The 13,547-nt window shown below is 43.7% G+C and overlaps 1 protein-coding gene across 4 annotated transcripts in view; it reads right to left on the bottom strand.

Annotated features, from left to right (window-relative positions):
• Positions 1–13,547, bottom strand: part of BICRAL (BICRA like chromatin remodeling complex associated protein) — a 115,315-nt gene that overhangs the window by 81,573 nt on the left and 20,195 nt on the right. For 3 of the 4 annotated variants that reach the window (XM_027127273.1, XM_027127272.1, XM_027127275.1), the window contains exon 1: positions 11,941–12,387. The gene's annotated coding sequence lies outside the window, so the exon portion shown is untranslated. Of the gene's footprint in view, positions 1–11,940; positions 12,388–13,547 lie in introns of those variants that run through there. The other variant, XM_027127274.1, reaches the window with a different exon arrangement.

The raw sequence follows: 13,547 nt of genomic DNA, 5'->3' as shown, positions 1-13,547 counted from the left end.
GAGGCCAGCGTACCGCAAAAAAAAAAAAAAAAAAAAAATAATCTTAAAAGGATGGAAAATATTTTAAAGATATATACATACAACGCATATACATATATCAAATCCATGTCATGTTCTGAAAATAAATTATTTGCTTTGTGCCTTTCATGTATATTATATCCTGAAGACATACTTGAGAGTCAAGCTCAAGGTAACATTTGGATAGTAAGGTAATTTGGAACATAGAACATATTTTAAATAATGAGTTGAGAATTTATGTAATGTGTGACAAAAATAAAAGGTTAATGTCAAATAGGTTTTATGTCACATTTTTTGACACAATATCAGTTTTAGTTGGGGAGCATCTAATTGTAATGAAAATGTGTTCTATAAACAATTTAAGTTTACATGTATGTATAGAACTAAAGTATTCGTTTACATGAAAACTTTAACACATGTCTCTATATTGTTCATTTTGTGCTGCATATCCAATGTGCACATTTCTGAAAAGCAGTTTAGACAACTTTTTAACATTAGATGCAGATCTTTTCAGTCATCTTGACTATAGCACATGCACTATTCTCTTTGTGAGTATTGGTGGGGAAGACATGTAAACAGACCCCTGCAAGACTTATGGTGATTTCTTAATTGATTATTTACCTCATTTAACCTTAGAACCTTAACATGACAGTGCAAATGAAAAAAGAATGTACAGTAATAATATGGTACTCATAAGATATATTAAAAAGATAAGGAAATCTTCTCTGGTATGCACAGGTTTTCACATGGCACAACGTCCATTTTACATTTCTAGGTAAGTTAAGGCCCTCTCCACTCCTCTTTTTCAAACACAGTTCACCAAATTTCATTTTTCTTTGATTATTCTCTTTGGACATTTACTTTCAGATTGTTTTACCTACGTAATATATGCTGTAACAGAAAATAATTCTAAGTATACATGTGACATAAAAATCAGACTAATGAAGAGAAACAAGTAAAATAGTTTTAAAACTTTGGGGAAAAAAAACCCCAACAAAGCTAGAGGAGCAAAGAATTAGGGCAGTAGCTCGAGGGAGAAGTGAGCTCAAAAAAAAAGAAATCAGTTATTCTTTACCTTGTAAATTAGACCAGTAAAGTGAAAAAAAAAAAACTAAAATAAATAAATAAGCAAGCAAGCGATCCTGAGGTTTATGGATAGAGGTAGCTCCAAACATCTCTAGGTGTAAATCTACATCTTTTAAGTATGATCACACCTAGAGAAAAGGGGCTGGACTCTCATGATCTTTCCAATCCTGATTCTCACAGATCTGGAGAATCAGAATACAAATAGGTCAGTTTATTCTTACTTCCTATTCCTAAATATATTTCTTTGCACTTCTAGGAAGTATCAGAGTTAAAAAATCTAAATGTAGCAGCATTCATTTTTATTTTAAATCCTAGGAGAAATACTTCCAAGTTAAAACCACACAATCGAAAACTTTTACTCTCAGTAATCAGGAGAAAATAATCTGATTTTTTGTGTGTGTGTGGATAACAGTCTCTACACATGGAATGAGTTATTTCTAAATCTGAAGACATTTCTCCACATTAAAAAAAAATCTATTTTTCTACTTCCCAGGTTAGGTCCAGTTTAAAAAACTAAACTTTGCTCTAGAAAACTTTCTTTGACAGTAATTTAAATTTTGTATGTAATACCTTTGTTTGACAAACACAGATATAAAGATTTTAAATTTAATCTCTCAATATGGCATCCAGGTTTCTCCAGCTCTACTACTTATTGAGAAATGACTACTGAAAATAATTATAAACTATCCTAAGTTATTTTATATTCATAAAACTTTCGTGTATATTACACTAAAGCTAAACATTCAACAACTATGGCATTTTTTTTTTTTTTTTAATTCAGGGGAAATGCTTAGGGCTTTAAAAATTATTGCTAAAAATCAAATGATGGGGCTTCCCTGGTGGCACAGTGGTTGAGAGTCCGCCTGCCGATGCAGGGGACACAGTTTCGTGCCCCGGTCTGGGAAGATCCCACATGACACGGAGCGGCTGGGCCCGTGAGCCATGGCCGCTGAGCCTGCGCGTCCGGAGCCTGTGCTCCGCAACGGGAGAGGCCACAACAGTGAGGGGCCCGCGTACCTCAAAAAAAAAAAAAAAAAAAAAATCAACTGATGGTGGTGGCCCTAACACTGTAAAATATTATTCGAAGGAGAGCTGAATACCAACTCTACAATAAAAACCAAGAAATCGGATAAATAAACTGATTATCTTTTTTAAAAAATTACAATAAAAATCTGAAATCACTGCAAGCAACTGTTAAAGATGGGTGATTTTAATACATACAACAGCAGTCTTAACATTCCTTAGTTATGTTCAAAATATTTAGTCTACATAACAAATTTTGAAAGTCTCTCCCATATGACATTTACCACAAGATAATGAAATTCTTCATCTCCCCAAATTAGGCTTACCACTAGTAATAGTGAGGGCTGGTTCTCACTGGGAAAGAAGGAAAATTCAGGTTAGCTCTGGCAGCCTTGCATGAACTCATGCACTACCTCAGACTGTTCAGGGACCAACTTAACGATCAAGAGCTGTAGGTCAGCCCCAGTGAACTAAAAAATCCACAGTAAGAATGTTTCATCATCTTTTATTACTGTTGTCCATCAGGGCTCAGCTTTCTCATAGGGTCAAAAAGAAAAGGAAAAAATCCTTCTGACACGTTATTTTACTGGCCTTATATTCAACCTACAGTATGGCCTCTTTAAAAGAATGTTTCCTTAAAGCGAATCACACTTTGTACGTTTTAAATCCAAATCTGTACTTTGATTACACTGACAACATTCCAAGCAAGGGAACAACTTGAGCTGTACCATATCATGTTTAATTAAGGTTCTAAGTGTTCTTTTTTCCAATTAGGATTTTTGCTAAGTGAAAGATATGATTCATAATCCCTGATTGCTCCCAAGTATAGAGCTTGGGAGCAATACTATGCATGTCTGACTCACCACACTATGCAAATAAAAAACTGAATTATCTGCAGAAGGAGCAGAATAACTGCTCTGACCTAAAATTTGACTATCGACATAAGATTCTGGGTTAAGATTCTGGGTTTTTTGATCACCACTTTTATTTATCAATAAAACAGTACTTTTCCCTATTCGTCCTATTGAAACAAAGGTCATCCAATTTTAATTTTAAAACCTCAAAATGTTTAACTAGTAGGCAGTCATTTATAGATAAAATCTTATACATGGGCTTAATACTAAGGGCAAAATGTATCGTGCATGGACATGCAGTATATATTCAAATCCCAGCTCTACCGCTTAGTAATGTAACCTTGGGCAAGTTATTTATCATTTCTAAACCTCAGTTTCATTACCTATAAAATGGAACAAACCTACCTACAGGGTGTTGTCAGAATTTAATAATACTAAACACCCGTCAGGGCCCGAAATAATGTTAAGGTTTAACAATATTCTTTCTCCTTTCCCCCATTTTCTTTCTTGTGAAAATGTTACAGTCACAGGTTGGGACACCTGTGACACATGTTTAATTTCTGATGCTACAAGGAAGCACCCTGGATTTCAGATGAACTGAAATAAGCCTTTCCTAGAAAGGCAATACCGTTCATACCTCATTCCCTCACATTTAGGATTTTTATTTCAGGTAATATGAATGTTCAATGTGTTTGCAAGATAAGCCAAAGAACCCACAAAAACAGAAAATGTTCAATTTTCCAACTTTATTAAAAAGAAATTTATAATTAAATAACAACTATATAAAGTTGATTAGGATTACAGGGAAGGGGAACCTGGGTTTCAGATCTGGTACAGTGAGGTCTCAGGATCTTTTCCTGAGCGGAAGCACATATGAGGTAAGGGGGAAAAAAGATCAGGCTGCCTCTCCCCAAGACCTCTTTCTTCCACGTTCCCAAACTGGGTATGTTGCCAGCCCTGAGCACTTGTGAACTGCACTACACGTGGGCAAGCCACCCCAGCAGAGCCGCCTCCTGGGCCCATCTCCATTCAGCGAGGTACCACTTACAAGGTTTCCCTTTTAGGGCTTTCAAGTCCACACCTCCTTCCTTCTCTGTCAGCTCTCCCACTTCACATTCATTTAACATCCACCCCCCCACCCCCCCGCTTTCTGCCAGCCCCCTCACCCACTGTATTTTCCACTTCTACCCTAGAAATTATTGATCACGAGAGAACCATGCCATGCAGATGGAACTGGTATGTTGCTTAATTCATGTTGCCTCACTGCAGCTAAGTACCATTCCTTTCATCCACCTTCCCCACATCTGACACATTCCACAAATTTACTCCCCTCAAGCTCAAAACCTTTTGCTTCTGCCCCTGACAAATGACCTTGCTATCTTCCCAGGAAAGACCACAGACCTCTATTTTGTTTTGTTTTGTTTTTTTGCAGTACGCGGGCCTCTCTCCGCTGTGGCCTCTCCCGCCGCGGAGCACAGGCTCTGGACGCGCAGGCTCAGCGGCCATGGCCCACGGGCCCAGCCGCTCCACGGCACGTGGGATCCTCTCGGACCAGGGCACGAACTCGAGTCCCCTGCATCGGCAGGTGGACTCTCAACCACTGCGCCACCAGGGAAGCCCCAGACCTCTATTTTGAATCCTATCATCTACCCTGCTCTCCTCTTCTCTAATTTTACTTTACTGTTACTTATTCTGTAGGCCATTTGGGGAACAGAGGAACCTTATGAAAAGAATGACAGCAGTCTGAGGAAAGAATAGAGAAAGGGAGGTTAGGGAGAGTGCTACAAAGTTCCACTTGGTATTATCTGAATTTAAAAAAAAATGACTTTCCCTGTTTCTCTCCCTTTAATCTGATTTTCCTCTTACCCACAGAGATCACAATGTACTATAAGGCCTTGCTGATTTCTACCTATCTCAAAAATGTTTTTTTCTTTGGTTCCCACCATTCTACTCTAACCTGGGTTGTCTAAGTATTTAGCCAGAAAATGGTTACTAAGTGCCCAGCTTGTTTTAAATGCTATGCTAAAGGCTTAGAATAAGTGCGGGAACAGTGAAACATAAGATTTCATGGTCCTACGCCAGAACCTCTGTGTCTACAGGTGACTGTTATGCCTACTCAAGTTTGGGACCATGATAAGAGGGGATACTGTCTCTTTAGCCTCAATAATTTGAGATATGCTTTCTAAACCTTTCTTCCATAGAAAACATAGTACTTTGCAAATAGTCCAAGGCAGTGTGCAAGTAACATCTGTACCTGCCACAAACCTTTAAATGTTCATTCTTTTTCTTTCTTTCTTTTTTCTGGCCGCACCATGTGGCTTGTGGGATGTTAGTTCCCCGACCAGGGATTGAACCCGGGCCCTCCTCAGCGAGAGCACAGAGTCCTAACCACTGCTCTGCCAGGCAACTCCCAAATGCATTTTTTTAAATTGTGGTAAAACATACATAAGATTCACCATTTAAGTGTACAGTTCATTAGCTTTAAGTACATTCACATTGTTGTACAACTGTTGTCACTATCCAGCTCCAGAACTTTTTCATCATCCCCGGCTGAAATTTTCTACCCATTAAGTCACTTTTTATTAACCAAAACTGATTTTCATGGTTAAATTCTTCGCCCCCCACCCTCATTATCCTCTCTTGCTTTCCTACCCAAATAACATCTCAAGGTTCATCACTAATCACACCCTTGCAACCACCCTCAATTCCCTAGCTCCTCTCTTCCTATCACACCTGCGGGGCCAAACGCCAATCTCGGTTGAACTCATCACCTGGCTGCTTTTGCTTCCCTTGTTATAGCTGAACGTTGGTGGCAAAAAACCACACAACTAACTGGGTCGATTGGTTTCACCTTAAATTCAGACCTACCCCCTACCTCCAGCCACTCAATAATGCCCAGCCACCCTATCTGGTGTCTCAGTGAGTTCACTTCCTGCTGTCCAAGGTGAGGTGTCCTCCTCATCTCAAACCATCCACACTCTTTCCTCCTTTACTTTAGGTTGCTGGCCCTGCCTCAGACTTCACTGAGAAAACAGAAGCCACCAGAACAGAAAGCCCTATATTCTATCTCCAATTCCTAAACCTCCTTGCACTTGTGCCAATTTTTTGCCTTCTCTCCTGCTACACTGCAAGATGACTGCAAGTCATCTTGCTCCCACCAAAGGCAAACCCTCTTCGTGTGTTTTGAATTCCTTTTCTCCTTCTGAAGAATTTTGCTCCTTTGGCAGGAATTCCCTGGTGGTCCAGTGGTTAGGACTCAGCGTTTTCACTGCTGGGGCCTGGGTTCAACCCCTGGTTGGGGAACTAAGATCCCACAAGCCGCGCAGCGAGGCCAACAAATAAATAAAGAAAGAAAGAATTTTGCTCCTTTGGTAGTCTTATTTCTCTTCTGCATTAGTCTCTCCCTATTAGATATTCTCGCTAGTCTACTTGAAAATGCTCTTCTATTTCCCATCATTTCTTAAAATGCGCTTCCTTGATCACACCTCTCCAACCACTGCTGCGCAGTTTGTCCTCGCTTTACGGGAAAACTTCCCCAACAAGCAGTTTACATTCACTTCACTCCCATTCTCTCAATGCATTCCAACCTGGCTTCCATCCTCATGTGCCACTGAAACTACTTGTCAAGAGAGCCAAATCCAAGTGGAATTTCTCTATCCTCACTGTTTAACTTCTCAACAGTATTTGGCAGAGCAGACCAGTCCTTCTTTTCTTGAAAGGGATAATTCGCTCTCCTGCTTTAATGCTTAACCTTCTCGGTCTACTTTACCCAACCTTTACACACTGGAACTTTAAGGGCTTGATCTTAAGTCTTCCATGATCACAAATGATCTCAACCAGTTCCACGACATACTATCTCTATGATAGTGACTCCCAAAATTTATGTCCACTCCACTCAGCTCAACTTGAATATTCACTGCCTACTCGACTTTCCACTTGGATGTCTCACAAGTTTTTCAAAAACCTAAAAGGTTCCACATAGAACCCACCCCTCACACCTCTCCCTCTCCTAGTCTTCTCTACAAGCAATTGGCACCACCAGCCACCAAAGCTTAGGCCAGGAATCTGAAGGCATCCTTGATTCCTCCTTCTCTCTCCACAGCCAACCCATGAAGAAAATACTCCTGATTCAACCTCCAAAACATATCTGAAACCCACCATCTACTCTGCTCCATCTCCACTGCCACTGTACTTGTCTAAGATACTATCAGCCTTGAGCTGACCATTGCAATAGTCCCCTAACTGCCCTCTCTGCTTCCTCTCTTGCACCACAGAGCAGCCAGTGATATTTAAAAACAAAAACATATCATTGTCCTAATTAAAGTCCTACAATAGCTTCTCATTTTCATTAAAATCTCAAAACTCCCACAAGCCCTAATATAAGAAGCCCTGCACTCTCTCTCTCTAGGTCACTGCATTCTCCTCCTGCTTTTCTCTTTTCCAACACCCGCACCCTCTGGGCCTAAAGGTCTTTGCACTTGTTCCCAGGCCAAGAATGTCTCCCCAGCTTTTCACATGGCTAGCACATGCTCATGTGTCAAGTCTCAGCTCAAATGTCACCTTTTCAAAAGGGACACTCCTTGACTCTTACTAGCCAAAACAGCCATTCCCTACAACACACTCTTTTAGACCCAACAGCTTATTAACTTCTTATAAATTTTCTTAACCTGTAATTATCTTGTTTGTGTTTACTTATTTCCTGTTTTTCGCACTATACTATAAAGTCCATGAGGGCAGAGATCTTGTCTGTCTTGAATTTCACTAAAGGCTACTTTAAAATAAAGAAGCTACTCTTTCCCTCTGAGCAGGTTTATTTTAGATTTCCCCTCCTTTCAAGCTTTATTGGATTTTAGTCAAAGAAAATAATTACTCTGGCATTTACCATGAAAAACAAGGGAAGAAAAACCACATGACACAAATACTAGGACTCCACCCACTCACTAGTCTAGACTGGACACAGACTGCACACAGGTATCCAACAGTTTGCCCCTTATAAAACTTTTCAAAATGTAGAAGGACAGAGGAACGTGGATATACACAAAGATAATATAATTTTGACATCTGCATCAAAAATCAAAGTTTCCAACCATTCCCCCTAGCAATCACTAAACACTTTAGAATAAAGAAAATCTTAGTATTTTAGAATAAGGAAAGAAAAGCACAAAATAACTAAAATACGTAGTCCTTGCTCCAGAGAAGTTAATGATTTCCTCACTGACTCGGTTCTCATTTTGGTCTGGTTGGCTATTCATTACCTGCTCTGGATGTTTCTTCCTGACCTTCTGTTTCTTTAATGCATACTCTGTTCTTATCAAGTCTCATGTTTAGAATAACTTTCCCATCCTACTTCCCAAAACCCAAAAAAAATACCTTCCCAATTCAAAATCAGAAAGAACCCTTCCTTTCAAGGATTTATCTCTAGGTTTTTATTTCAGGATATTTCCTACCCTATTCCTAAATTCTGTATCAACCCTAGATTCAATTCTATCAATATTTTTGTTGCATAGCTGTCTTGACTAAACTAGATGGCCCGGCTAGACCTAGTTATGTAACTTGTAATAGAATGAAATTATCTACTTTAAAATATATGCTAAGATTTTAAAGGCTTGCAATACTTAAGTTTTCTTTCTGTAAGAAAATCATTTCAACGATTTGATAAATGGCGGAGGAGAAAAATAAAAATAATGTGAGCAATAAAACTGTGCTGAGGGCTTCCCTGGTGGCGCAGTGGTTGAGAGTCCGCCTGCCGATGCAGGGGACACGGGTTCGTGCCCCGGTCCAGGAAGATCCCACATCCCACATGCCGCGGAGCGGCTGGGCCCGTGAGCCATGGCCGCTGAGCCTGCGCGTCCGGAGCCTGTGCTCCGCAACGGGAGAGGCCACAACAGCGAGAGGCCCGCGTACCGCAAAAACAAAAAAACAGAAAAAAACTGTGCTGAAACTCAAAATGATATAGACCTCGTCTCATGTTCCAATTCAAGAGAGCCAGCAGCACGGTCCATAGTGTAGTACAGCGATGTTTTGAATGTGTCACAATGGAATCACCTGGAGAGCTTTGGAATAACACAGAATCCTACATATTCAGGGGATCCTGGATGAGCCAGAATTTCAAAACTGGAGGGAGTTAGGGGCATTGAGAAGTTGAAAGCAGGAATCTTAAAACTGAGACTGCCTAACACATTAGACCTTTTGAAAAAACCTCAACTGTCCCTGACAAATGGATGTTACAAATCTGTATTTTAAAACATCTCCCCAGTTGATTCTGATGCTCAGATTTGGAAACCACAGATACAGAGCCAGGAACATGGCTTTTGGGATCCACTGTCAATTCTACCACTTAAAACTTCCGAGACCTTGAACAATTCGAATATCTTGGCAAACATTTTTAGTTCCTCCCCTGGTAAATATATACAATTCCTGGCATACAACAGTGTTCAACACATGGTAGGTCTTATAGGGCCTAAAACATCCACTATAGTATTTGTAAACACAAGCACACACCTAATAGTGCCACTATGTTACTTTTATCCACCAGAAATTAACTATTTACTTTCCATCTCGGTGGGCTCCTAGAGAGATCAGAGCTTTACCGATGTTTTTCCTCCTCCCAATAATCTTTTCAGTAACAATTGAAAACAAAGTTAAAACCCACACACACTTTGATAAACAGCTACTACAGGACAGATAAATACTTATATGAATGCTTCTAAGGAAACACTTTAATGAGTGGGGGAACTGAGAAGTCTTGTATGATCAGAAAGAGATGAACCAAAACACAGTGCTTTTTTGTTTGTTTTGTTTTTGTTTTTAGAAAGAAAAAGGAAAAAAGTCTCCGGGGTGTTTCAAGGCGAGTTTAATTTTTCAGATCAGAGTTCTAAGAAACTATCGTAATTTACTACCATTTGGAATAGGGGATATGAAAGCCAAAAAGAAGTTTCAAGTCACTGGAACCCATCAGCTTCCCACAATTTGACAACTAGAGGAAAGTCTCTCCAGGGTTGTGATAAGACAACCAACTAAAAAAACTAACATAGGGTACCTATACAGAACTACCCTACTAGAAGGTAGGCAGACACTGTCCTCGACTCTTTTTTCTGCAATTTTGTAACCTGGCTCGACTTTACTCTCAAAATGAAGTGGAAGAGGATGAACGAAAAGCCTCCATGCCCTGCCCGAAGCCGGGCCAGGGAAAGCAAAGCCGTCCAGGTTCAAGCCGTAGGAAGACGACGGGAAGCCCTCACCTCCAATTTTGACTGGGGCGGGGGCGGAGGGGGCTGCGGGTTCAGGGAGGGAACCCCTCGGCTGCAAGGCCCGACCCTCAGCCCACTTCCTTCCTCAACGCAAGTGGTAAAAGGAACAAGATGCCGCCGGCCCCAGCCCCTTCCCGCTCCGAGCCGGCTGCCTCGCCTTTCGGGTCTGGGGGCACTGGGAAGGACCAGGCTACTCGGCCCCGGGCCCAAGTACAGATTTCGGCCCCCGGAGCGTAGCCCCCACGCCCCGGACCGCCCAGCCCTGGGGTCGGCAAAGCGTCCCCGAAGGGCGCCGCCCGCGCCGCCAGGTAAGATGGCGCCCGCGGAGCAACTGCGCCACCAGCCCTGGCGACAGGCCAGGCCCAGCGCCATCTTAGCGCCTTCCAGCTACCACCCCCCCCACCCCGACCCGCACAACCCCCGCAAGATCCTGCGTCCGGGACGATCCGGGGCGCGAGCCGCGTCGGGCCCGCGCACTGTCGGCCAAAAGAGTGCCACCGAGTCTCTCGTGTCTTCGGACCGGCCGCACAGGCCCCGCAGGAGGCGCCTGGCTGGGCCGAGGGTCCTCCGCGCGGCACAAGGGCTCGTCCGGGCCAGGCCGCGGGTCGTCTGCGGTGCTTTGGACCCAGGCAGCGAAGCGACGGGGAAGGGCCAGTCCTGCCGGCAGGCGCGCTCCGAGAACCGGGCCGGACCGGGCCGGGGAGGCTGACCGGCCCCGAGCTCTCCCAGCCGCGGCCGCCCGCACAAGCAGCGGGAAGGAGGAAGCCAGGATGAAAAATAAACCCCGTGCAGCCGCCGCCTCCCTCCCACCCGCTCCCCTCCCCCTCTCGAGACGCGGGGTCCATTTTGCCGAGAAGAAAGAAAATGCGATTCACACCCAAGAGCTTCCGAGAGAGAGAAGAAACGAGGGGGGGAAAACCGAGGGGAGGAGATTGGAAAAGCTTATTTTTCTTCCTCGCTCGCCGTCACTCCTGGCCCTCCCTGCCCCTGCTCACGGCCCCGCCGCGCCGTCCTCCCCTTGCCGAGCCCCGCTCCCTCCTTCCCGGCTCCCGGCGGCTCCGGGGGGTGGGGTGGGGGGGCGGAAAACACACTCGCACTCGCGCACACAACTAATTTTAAACCGGCTCAATCAATGAGTCATTAAACGGCTTCCCTCCCCTCTCCTCCCCACCACCAACAGCCACGCCATCCCCCTTCCCAGGCTCTCCCTCTCCCCGCTCCAGAAATTTGCATCCGCGGAAAAGAAAAAAAAAAAAAAAAAGGCGCCGGGGCCCCCACCCCGCCTAGGCGCCCCCATCGCGGCCCCGCCGCCCCCTGCCCGCCCGCGCCCTCGCCCGAGACACTGAACTTGGTCTTCCCGGGGCCCGGGCATCGCTGGGAAAGGCATAAACACTCGATTCCCCTTTTCTCCGTGTCCATTAAACATCCACCCACCACCACCATCACCCACCCACAAACCCCCCCCCCCCCCCAAAAAAAAACACAGCCTTAGCCAATAGCTCTCTGGGCTGAAACCTAATATCCTGGTTTTGGCAACTCGGTGTTTAATTTGCTCCTCTTTCTTTTCTGTCTGGAGATATATCTCCAGCTCCCCCCCTCGCTTTTCCCCTCCCCGAAGGAAAGAGGCAGAGGAAGGAGGTTGTGTGTGTTTTTTTTTTCTCCTTGAAATTTTTATCACAAAATTATAATACACTCAAAGGGAAACTCACCGTCATGAAAAAGCAGTGCCTTGTCAACGGGGTTTCTGCGCCATCGCACCAGGGGCGGCGGCGGCGGCGGCGGCGGGCGCGGGGCGCGGGGCGCGGGCGCGGGAGCTCCCGGCCGAGCGGCGCCGGCCACACGCGCTCCGCTCTCTCTCTTGCTCACCCCCGCGCCGGGCGGCGGGCGCCCGCTCCCCGCGCCCGCCCGGCCTTCATGCTCTGTGCCCGGGCAAACCGCTCGCCTGCTCGTCTACCTCCAAACTTCGGTTCTCGCCTAGCAAAAAATGTGAAGATTAGGATTTTTTCAATTAAATTTTTTTTTTTTTTTTTTTTTTAGAAAAATCAAGCTCCAAAGCTGATAATTCCTGTTTCCTTTGGGATTCTTTTTAACTTCAAGAAATGCCGTGGTTTAGTCAAGAAACAGGGTTATTGGCTTTTTTTTTTTTTTTGAAGATCTACAAGATGCGTGCTATTCTCCGCAGGCGCCCTACGCGCGCACACACACACACACACACACACACACACACACACACACCAGTTTTAGCTGGGGGGGGACGCCGATGGGGGGGGGTTTAAAAACAAAAAACAATATTTGTTTAGAACTCTAACTGGAACATGTCCCAGTACATACTTTTTGCATATGCTTTAAAAAAAAAAACACACAAAAACGAAAACATAACTTTTAACTTAGTTATTTGGCAAATAACTGATTCATTCCAACTTTTAAGTCTAAGCTTTCCTTTGCAACACCCTCTTTCCATTCCAAAATGCAGTGAAACCTTATCTGTAAACCTGTATATTAACATTAAAACAAAAACAACAACAAAAAAACTTTAGCAGCCAAGATGAAGGTGAGGAGCTAAGTAAGTCACTCTCAAAACATCCAGTTCCCACTGCTTTCTCTTTATTGCAGATAATTGTACGGCCACATTTGTAGAATTTTCATGACGTGATCCCCAGTCTTAAAAAGAGAGCTTCCCAAACATCCAGTGAAATAGAATAGGTTAAAAAAGAGAAAGAGAGAGCTACCCAACCTTTTAACATTCTGTAGTCCAAGTATAATTACCACCCATTTTTAATATCAAATCTCAAACTGAGACGTTTCCATAAACCATCCAGCATCCAGAGCATTTAAATAAATGTTAATTATGACTGTGGATTGGGAGTGGGTGCCTTTGTGGTTTAGGTTAATTACATTTACTTTTCCTGTAAATGCCCACAAAAATATAGTGGGGGTTTTGTTGCCTTTTATTTTAAATAAACATCAAGGTAAAAGATAAAGTGAACAAAAATGTGATTCAGATTTTAAAAAATACATACGTAAGCCCCAGAAAAACTCTAAAATTATTTTTATTTATTTATTTATTTATTAATTTTGCGGTACGCGGGCCTCTCACTGTTGTGGCCTCTCCCGTTGCGGAGCATAGGCTCCGGACACGCAGGCTCAGCGGCCATGGCTCACGGGCCCAGCCGCTCCGCGGCATGTGGGATCTTCCCGGACCGGGGCACGAACCCGTGTCCCCTGCATCGAGCAGGCGGACCCTCAACCACTGCGCCACCAGGGAAGCCCTCTAAAATTATTTTAAATTAGTTTGTAATGCATATAGCAATGGGGT

Source organism: Aethalodelphis obliquidens, unplaced genomic scaffold (assembly GCF_003676395.1).
Source record: "Aethalodelphis obliquidens isolate GAN/ISIS:26980383/991018 unplaced genomic scaffold, ASM367639v1 scaffold31, whole genome shotgun sequence".
In the NCBI taxonomy this organism is placed as follows: Eukaryota; Metazoa; Chordata; class Mammalia; order Artiodactyla; family Delphinidae; genus Aethalodelphis; species Aethalodelphis obliquidens.
Note: the sequence above shows the minus strand (reverse complement) of the source record. Positions and strands in the feature narration are given on the sequence as shown.